This window comes from Vombatus ursinus, unplaced genomic scaffold (assembly GCF_900497805.2).
Source record: "Vombatus ursinus unplaced genomic scaffold, bare-nosed wombat genome assembly UNPS02014801.1, whole genome shotgun sequence".
NCBI lineage: Eukaryota > Metazoa > Chordata > Mammalia > Diprotodontia > Vombatidae > Vombatus > Vombatus ursinus.
Genome location: NW_020954579.1, coordinates 1,703,997 through 1,712,864, shown reverse-complemented (window position 1 = coordinate 1,712,864; position 8,868 = coordinate 1,703,997).

Below are 8,868 nucleotides of genomic sequence, written 5' to 3'. Positions count from 1 at the left end.
TGCTACAAAAAGAGTTGGGACCCGAATTCTGAGACTTCCAGGCCACCTGGGAGGAAGTTCAGCCGAGGGAAAAAAGAGCCTGGGGAGAGCATGTGGATGGGTGGAGAGAAGGAAATGGGGAGGTTGGGCTGTAACCCCCAGAATGAGAGCTGGAAAGGACTTGGAAAGCATCTAATCCTAGGGTTCCTGGTTTGGTGTAAGAGGCGCTTGCCCAGGTGGTACTCGTATTTGGCTAACCACGTGAGCATCCTTTTGAAAGTAATCTAATTAATCTCTTTATTTCTTATGCACATATGCATGATAAATTCCAGAATGTGCTTGCCGCCCCACTGAATAAGGGGTTTTTCTAATGTGCATATGCGCAGGAAATTCCAGCATCTTTTGCCGTTCATATTGAACTGGGGATGCTGGAGAGGTTCACTGAAAGCCAAGGAGCAGGTGGACCAGAAAACGGTTTGGAAGTCACCCCTCCCCCCAAAGTATCTAGTTCAACCTTCTCTTACAGAAGAGGAAACTGAGGTTCAGAAAGGGAAGTGACTGGACAAGGGGCACACAGCAAATTACTGGCAGAACTGGGACAAGGTCTCCTGACTTCGAATTCAGTGCACTTTCCACCACAGCTGTCTCTGAATCTTAATAAAGGAGGGAACTGAGACACAAAGGGAAAAATGACAACAAAGGTCACACAGCAAATTACTGGCAGAACTGGAACAAGAATCCCGATCCCTGAGTTAGTGCTCTTTCCGCCACAGCTGGCTTCCTTTCTTACTCAGTCCTCCCACACACACATACACACATACCCAGGAGGGCTTTAAAGCACTCAACAAATACTTGTTTATTGATTGATTTAAATCTCTTACCACTCTGCTCCTCCTCGCTTATTTTTCATATTTGTTTACCAGGAAAAACCTGAAGGAAAAGTTGAGTGGTTCCACACTCACCCTCCTGTAGCCCCTGGGTATAAGCAGAACTGTTGCAATGAACATTTCTGGTCAGGCCCCACTTTTTTGCATGTTGTAGAGTGTTAGTTAGCCTGGGAGTCGGGAAACCTGAATTTAGGTCCTGGATCTGGAAGTGACTCATTCTGTGTGGTTGAAAAAGTTACTTTACCACTCTAGGCCCAGTGTCCCCATTTATAAAATGAGGTTAGACTAGATTGATCTTTTGAGGTCTTTTGCTGCTCTGACATTTTGTGTTCTATGGTCTAAGGTCCCTTCCAGCTCTGACTTTCTGATTACATGACTGTTTAACGTCAGTGAAGTGCAGAGTTAAACCCAATTTTTTTCTGAACATGGAATGGAGGACATTGGAAAGAGACAAGTTTGGAGGTGTCCTTATCCTTTTTGACATTTCTTCAGCATCTGACATTTTCAGCATCTAATCTCAGAAATTCTTCCTTGGCTTCCATGGAGAATAGAGGAAAGGAGGAGAGAAGGCAAGGGGTTTGGGATAAGGTAATATGAGGATCTGGTTACTTCTCATTCTACTTTGTTGAATGATAATGCATATCCCATCCACTATCTGTGGATGTACCCCAAAGCTCTGACCTGGTCCCTCTTCTTTCTCCTGTCTGTCTTTCTCTTTTTGATCTCATCAGTTCTAATGGGTTCAGTTATCTCTAACCAGATATTTCCCAGATTTACTACATATCCAACCCTACTCTCTCTGTCTCCCCATTAGAATATAAGCTCCTGTCTAATAGGTATTGTTTTATTCTTTGTACTTCTGTCCTCAGTGCCTGGATCATAGTAGATGCTTAATAAATACTGTTGAATGATTGAGTTCTAGTCTCGTCACAAACTACTTACTGGACATATCCACCTAGATATCCCATAGGCACCTCAAACTCAACACATCCAAAAAAAATTTATTATTTTTCTCCTCAAACCCTCCCATCTTCCAAACTTCCTAATTGTGTTGAGAGCACTTTCCAGTCACTCAGGTTCACAACCTCAGTCATCTTCTAGTCTTTATTCTCTCTCCCTTCCCTCCCTTACCCTATCCCCTCACATACAAAAAATTGCCAAATCTTGTCAATTTTGCTCCTACAGCTCTTGAATTCATCTCTCTCTCCATCTCTCAAACATTTATTAAACACCTACTATGTGCTAGATCCTGTGCTAAAGTGCTGAGGATACAAAAAGTGTCCAAAGACAGTCCTTACCCTCAATTACAGGCATTTCTGGTTTGGTGTTTTTGTTTGTACTATGGAATGTGTGTGTTCGTGTGTGTGTGTGTGTGTGTGTGTGTCTGGGAAGGGGCTCGCTTGTTGGCATGCATTTATGTGTCCTTCTGGATGTGCTTGTGTGGGGCCTTGCACAAGCAGGGACAGGCCTGACCTATAGGTGGTCACCCTGCCCTGGGGCTGTGCTTTTTTCTTTACAGAATGAAGTCTTAGTTCAGGCCTTCATCACCTCTTACCTAGACTAGTGCAAGAGGCTCTTCAAATTGGTCTTCCTGCTTCTAGACTCTTCCCTCCTACAGCTTATTCTGTAGACAGTTGCCAAAGGGATGTTCCTAGAGCATAGGTCTGATCGTGTCATGTCACTTCCCAGTTTCATCCCCTTGTATACCCTCTCCTGCTCTGCTGATTCCTTCTTTTCAATCTACAAAAATACTTAGTTCTCCACAATCCTAAAATAAAAAACAATCATGCCCCCCCAATCTTCCCAAGACTCTGCTACCTAATCAAGCAGTAGTCCTTTTTCTCCCTTTCCCTTCACTGCTAAACTTCTAGAAAGAATTGTTCAGGTGTTTATACTCTAATGGGGGTACAGATGCTAGCTCCATACCATTACCCACTCACCAAGTCCCCAGCAGTCTGGATTCTGTCACTAGAACTCGACTGAATATGCTTTCTCAGATCACTTTCAAGACATCAATAACCTCTTAATGGCTAACTTCTCTGGCCCATATTCAGGCTTCATCATCCTTAACAACTCTGTAGAATTTAATACTGTTGACCACTTTGTCATTCTAGATACTCCCTTCATAGTTTACCCTTTGTTGTTCAGTCATTTCAGTCATGCCCAACTCTTCCTGACCCTATTTGGGGTTTTCTTGGCAAAGATACTGGAGTGGTTTGCTATTTCCTTCTCCAGCTCATTTTACAGATGAAGCAAGGTTAAGTGACTTGCCCAGGGTCATTCAGCTGGAAAGTGTCCAAGGCCAGATTTGAACTCAAGAAGGTGAATCTTCCTGACTCTAGGCCCGGCACTCTATACGCTGCACTACCTACCTGCCCAGTTTTTCTTTTGCTGGTCTATTTCTTCTCTGTCTCCTTCACTGGTTTTTCTTCCTACCTCCTAGGTATTAGTGTCTTATAAGGTTCTTCCCTAGGCCCTTTTTCATTTCCCTTTAATTGTCCCCCAGAGTCTTCAGTCACCTTTACTCTGCACCCTCTCCCTTGGTGAGTTCATCTACTCCCTTGGCTTTAGTTATCTGCTCTAGGCAAAAGACTCCCAAATCTATCAATCCTGAGTTTCAGTTCCCTATTTCCAACTGTCTGCTGCATTCCTCCACCTGGATGTCCCACTGGTACCTCAAAGTCAACTTGTCTGACATTGAATCATCCTCTTCCCCTCCGAAGATGTATTCTTCCCAATTTAAGTCAATTCAATGTTTTTAAAAAAAAAAGTCTAGGGGCAGCTAGGTGGCGCAGTAAATAGAGCTCTGGCCTTGGAGTCAGGAGGACCTGAGTTCAAATTCAGCCTCAGACACTTGACACTAGTTGTGTGACCCTGGACAAGTCACTTAACCCCAACTGCCTCACCAAAAAGCAAAAAAAAAAAGTCTAGCATGTGTTATGTTTAAGACACCACGCTCAGCCTTGGGGACACAAAAATACACAGCCCTGGCCTTTGAGGAGCTTATCAGCTGACAGAGGGTGGCAGAACACAAGGGATATATTCATCTTTTTAATTTGGGTTTGACAGTACCACTCCAGTCACCCTGGTTCAAAGACCTCCATGTCACCTACAATTCTTCCCTCTCCCTCACTCTCTACATCTAATCAGCTGTCAAGTACCATCAGTCTTGCCTTCCTCTTTCTTTCTCATCCATTCTGTGTTTTCTGCTCATGCTACCTACCCCTCAATTCAAGCTCTCATGCCTTCTTGTCAGTAATAGCCTCCTAAACGGTCTTCCTCCTCCCATCTCTTATCTATTTTTCAATCTATCCTATTAAGATAATCTTCTAATAATACAGCGTTCTCATTTTATCACTTAGTATTCAAAAGTTGCCTGTAGGCTAGAATACAAGCTCCTTAGCCTGGCCTTTCTAGACTTATCTGACTACATATCCCTTCACCCAGACTTCATTTTAACTACACTGTATGGAGAGAAAGAATTATTTCTCATATTAACAGCCAATTACTAAAATCGGGGAGACCCCAGCTTTTTTTTTTACCTGTCCTATTTCCTTGTCCAATTTCTCTAGGACAGGGCTGATGGAAGATAGGATGAACATTCTCCTCGTTCTGAGCATTGCTACTCTACCAAACTAGCTCAGGCTTGTGTAGGGGAATATAGATTCTTTGCCACAGGCTGAGGGTGGTCTGAGTATGGGGAGAGTCTCTCTGGCCAAGAGTGACATATGTCACTCTCAGCCCCTCATTGGAGTGAGCTTGCTTCTCTTCGTGAAGTCTACCTCTCCTTAATTGTTAACCAGTCAGAGCTGATTGCCACCCTCAGGAACACTCCTCTTCCAAAGGGCATATACGCTGTGAACCCCCTGCCATGATTGCATTTGGCAATCGAGAGTGCCACCAACCTGTTAATAAAATTACTAATTACCCAGAATTATGTCTCTCGAACTTAAGTGTCACCATACTTATTTTTACTTGTTTCCTCATCATCTTGCTGTCTTCCTAGTCTGTATATTTACATAGATCATCCCTTGTAATACTCTTCCTCCACATCTCCAACCATTCATTCATTCATTCTACAAACATTATGTTGTATGTGTCAAACACTGTAGATGCTAGGGATGAAGGACTCAGCTGAAATCCTTTCCTTTCTTTAAGCCCTAGCTCAGTGTCACCTCCTCCATGCAGACTTCAAAGTCTTCACAGATCTGTTCCTTCTTAAATGTTTTTTCTAGTTCTCTACTTTGTCTTTATTACATACTACCTCATATCATTCTTATTTGTGTATATACCTAATTCCTCCCTGCTCTCCTCTTCCCGTCAGCTGTAAGTTCCTTGAAAGCAGAGATTGTCACTTTTTAATCTTAGACTAACTCAGGGGTGAGAACCTGTGGCCTTTCTACCTCTAGGACAGATGCCACATGTGGTCTTCTAGGTCCTTGGGTGTGGTCTTTTGACTGAGTCCAAGTTTTACAGAACAAATCCTTTTTTTTTTTTTAAGGTTTGGAGCTCCCAATTAATTTTTAAAAATTAATTTATTTTTAGTTTTCAACCTTCATTTCCATAAGGTTTGAGTTTTGAATTTTCTCCCCCTTCCTCCCCGCCTTTCTCCCCAAGACAGCGTGCAATCTGATATAGGCTATACATATACATTCCTATTAAACATATTTTCCCGGTAGTGATGCTGTAAGGAAGAATTAGAACCAATAGGAGGAACCACAAGAAAAAAGAAACAAAACACAACAGAAGAGAAAAAAAAAAGAGCAAATAGTATGCTTCAATCTGCATTCAAACTCCATAGTTCTTTCTCTGGATGTGAATAGCATTTTCCAGCATGAGACTTTTGGAGATGTCTTAGATCCTTGCATTGCTGAGAAGAGATAAATCTATCAAAGTCATTGTACAACGTGGCTGTTACTGTGTACAACGTTCTCCTGGTTCTGCTCACTTCACTCAGCATCAGTCCATACAAGTCTTTCCAGGTTTTTGTGAAGTCCACTTGCTCATCATTTCTTATAGCACAATAGTATTCCATTACGTGCATATAGCATAACTTGTTCAGTCATTCCCCAATTGATGGGCAACCCCTCAATTGTCAGTTCTTTGCCACCACAAAAAGAGCTGCTATAAATATTTTTATACATGTGGATCCTTTTCCCATTTTTATGATCTTTTTGGGATACAGCCCTAGAAGTACTATGACTGAGTCAAAGGGTATGCACATTTTTATAGCCCTTTGGGCATAGTTCCAAATTGCTCTCCAAAATGGTTGGATCAGTTCACAACTCCACCAACAAAGCATTAGAGTTCCAATTTTCCCACATCTTCTCCAACATTTATCATTTTCCTGTTTTATCATGTTGGCCAATTTGATAGGTGTGATAGGGTACCTTAGAGTTGTTTTGATTTGCATTTTTTTGATCAATAGTGATTTAGAGCATTTTTTCATATGACTATAGATAACTTTAATTTCTTCATTTGAAAACTGCCTGTTCATATCCTTTGACCATTTATCAATTGGCAATGACTTGTATTCTTATAAATTTGACTCAGTTCTCTATGTATTTTGGAAATGAGGTCCTTATCAGAGACACTAGTTGTAAAAATTCTTTCCCAGTAGAACAAATCCTTTTAAGGGGATTTGTTCTTTGAGGTTTGGATTCAGTCAAAGGGCTGAAGTTGAGGACCTAAAGGATCACATGTAGCCTCGAGGCTTCAGGTTCCCCACCCCTGGACGAACTCATGAATTTAAGATAGCCTTGTGAGCCTTACCTACCCAGAGACTTCTGCAGTCCTGCTTCAGGCTTATAGTCCTTCTTTGATCGTCCCTATCCCCTGCAAGGGAGAAACAGTTGGGATTGCTAAGGAGTCAAGCTTTCCATTCTTAGGGTACACCCCACAGCTCTAAGGACTTACACAATCCTCCAAAGGATGTATACAATCTTCCAAACTTATAGTATGACTCTAAGTGAGGCCCTCGTACAAGAGGACAATGATTAATGTCAATGAAGAGTCTACCCTAGGGAAAGGAACCATTTGCACTTTTTGTTGTAGCAAAGAACTGACAACTCATGGAGAACCCATCAGTTGGGGAATGACTGAACAAATTGTGGTCTATTAATGTAATGGAATACTATTGTGACATAAAGATAAAACGGTAAAAGGAACAGATTCAGAGAAACCTGGGAAGATTTGTATGAATTGACATGAAGTAAAGTGAGGAGAACCAAGAAAACTGTATATAATGACTACTTCATTGTTAAGGGTCACCAACTTTGAAAAACTTAAAAACTGATCAGTGCAATGACCAGTCATAAATATAGAATACTACTAATAAAAATACTATTACTAATAATAAATAATACAAACAATAGTAATAATAAATCATGCTTCTTCCCATCTCTTGGTAGAGAGGTAATAGAATAGAGGTACAGAATAATGCATCATATTTTCAGACACAACCAATATATAGATGTGTTTTGCATGACTTCTTTGCTGCAAGGAAGGTTGTTGTTTTTTGTTGTTTTTTTGAGGAGGGGAGAGTAATAGCAAGCACTGGGGGTAGTGAAAGTGATGCAAAAGACAAGAAAGAGCATCGACTTGAAACATTTTTTAAAAATACATATATGAGAAAGCAAAAGAAAATTCGGAAGGGGACTTAGACACTAGGCTGTGTTGATAGTACTAAGCCAAGCTACATATAATAGAGAATTTGCAGTTTCCTATACAATCTTTTCTGTACCTTGTGTGTAGAAATGTTCATGTTTGTTGAGTTCATAATGAGCAAATAGAAAGGGAGAAAAAAAGAGTTTTACCATCTCTTCCTGAACCTGCACAGTCCACATAACTCACAGTTCCAATAAAGGTTCAGGTTTGCTCCTCCAGATTGTGGCTCTTCCCTGCTGCTCCTCTGTTGTAGCTCCTATTTTTTTCCATGAAGTCAATGTAGTCTGGGAATTCCTCTACTTGGTCCTCTTCTGGTGCTGCTTCTTGGATACCCTTTGAACGGCTATATGGTTCTAGCTGTCCTAAGGAAGCATACAGGGGGGCCTTTCCTGGGAACTGAGTCCAAATCTCTGTGTAGCCTTTCTCTGTGTTTCTTTGTGCCCAGCTTTCCAATTTCTTCAACTTTTACAGCTCTTATAGTCCTTTTAATGACCAATCTCAAGTGTATAACTTAGGTGCTTATACCAAGGTAGCTAGTGGATAGAGTATTGGATTTGGAATCAGGAAGACTCATCTTCATGAATTCAGATCTGGCCTCAGACATAGCTGTGTGACCCTGGGTAAGTCACTTCACCTGGTTTACTTTGGTTCCTCATCTTTAAAATGAGCTACAGAAGGAAATGGCAAACTACTCCACTATCTTTGCTAAGAAAAAACCAAAATGGAGTCATAGAGAGTTGAACAACAATGCCATCATCCAGTTGGGTATTCCACAGCTGTCCCAAATTCAACATGTTTAAAACAGAACTCATTATCTTTTCCCTCAAACCCTCCCACTTCCCAGTCATATCTATTTCTATTGAAGGATTCTTCCAGTCACCCATGTTCACAACCTCAGAATCATCCTCCATTCTTCACTTTCCCTTAGCCTCCAGATCCACTCAGTTGCCAAGTCTTATTGATTAAATCTCCACATTCTCTCTCTCACCAATTTCCCTTCTCTCCATTCATGTGACCATCACGCTAGTTCAAGCTCACATTACCTCAGACCTGTACTCTTACTTCCTCCTAGTTGGTCTCTCACCTCCAATATATCTTCCACACAGCTGCCAAAGTAATATTCTTTTTTTTAAATTTTTATTAATTAATTTAGTTTGAATTATCAACCAGCACTTCCATAAGCTTTTGAGTTTAAAATTTTTCTCTCCCTCCCTCCCCACCTTCCTTCCCAAGATGGTGCGCAATCTGATATAGGCTATACATATATATTCTTATTAAACATATTTTCACATTAGTGATATTGTAAGAATTAGAACCAATAGGAGGAACCAGAAAG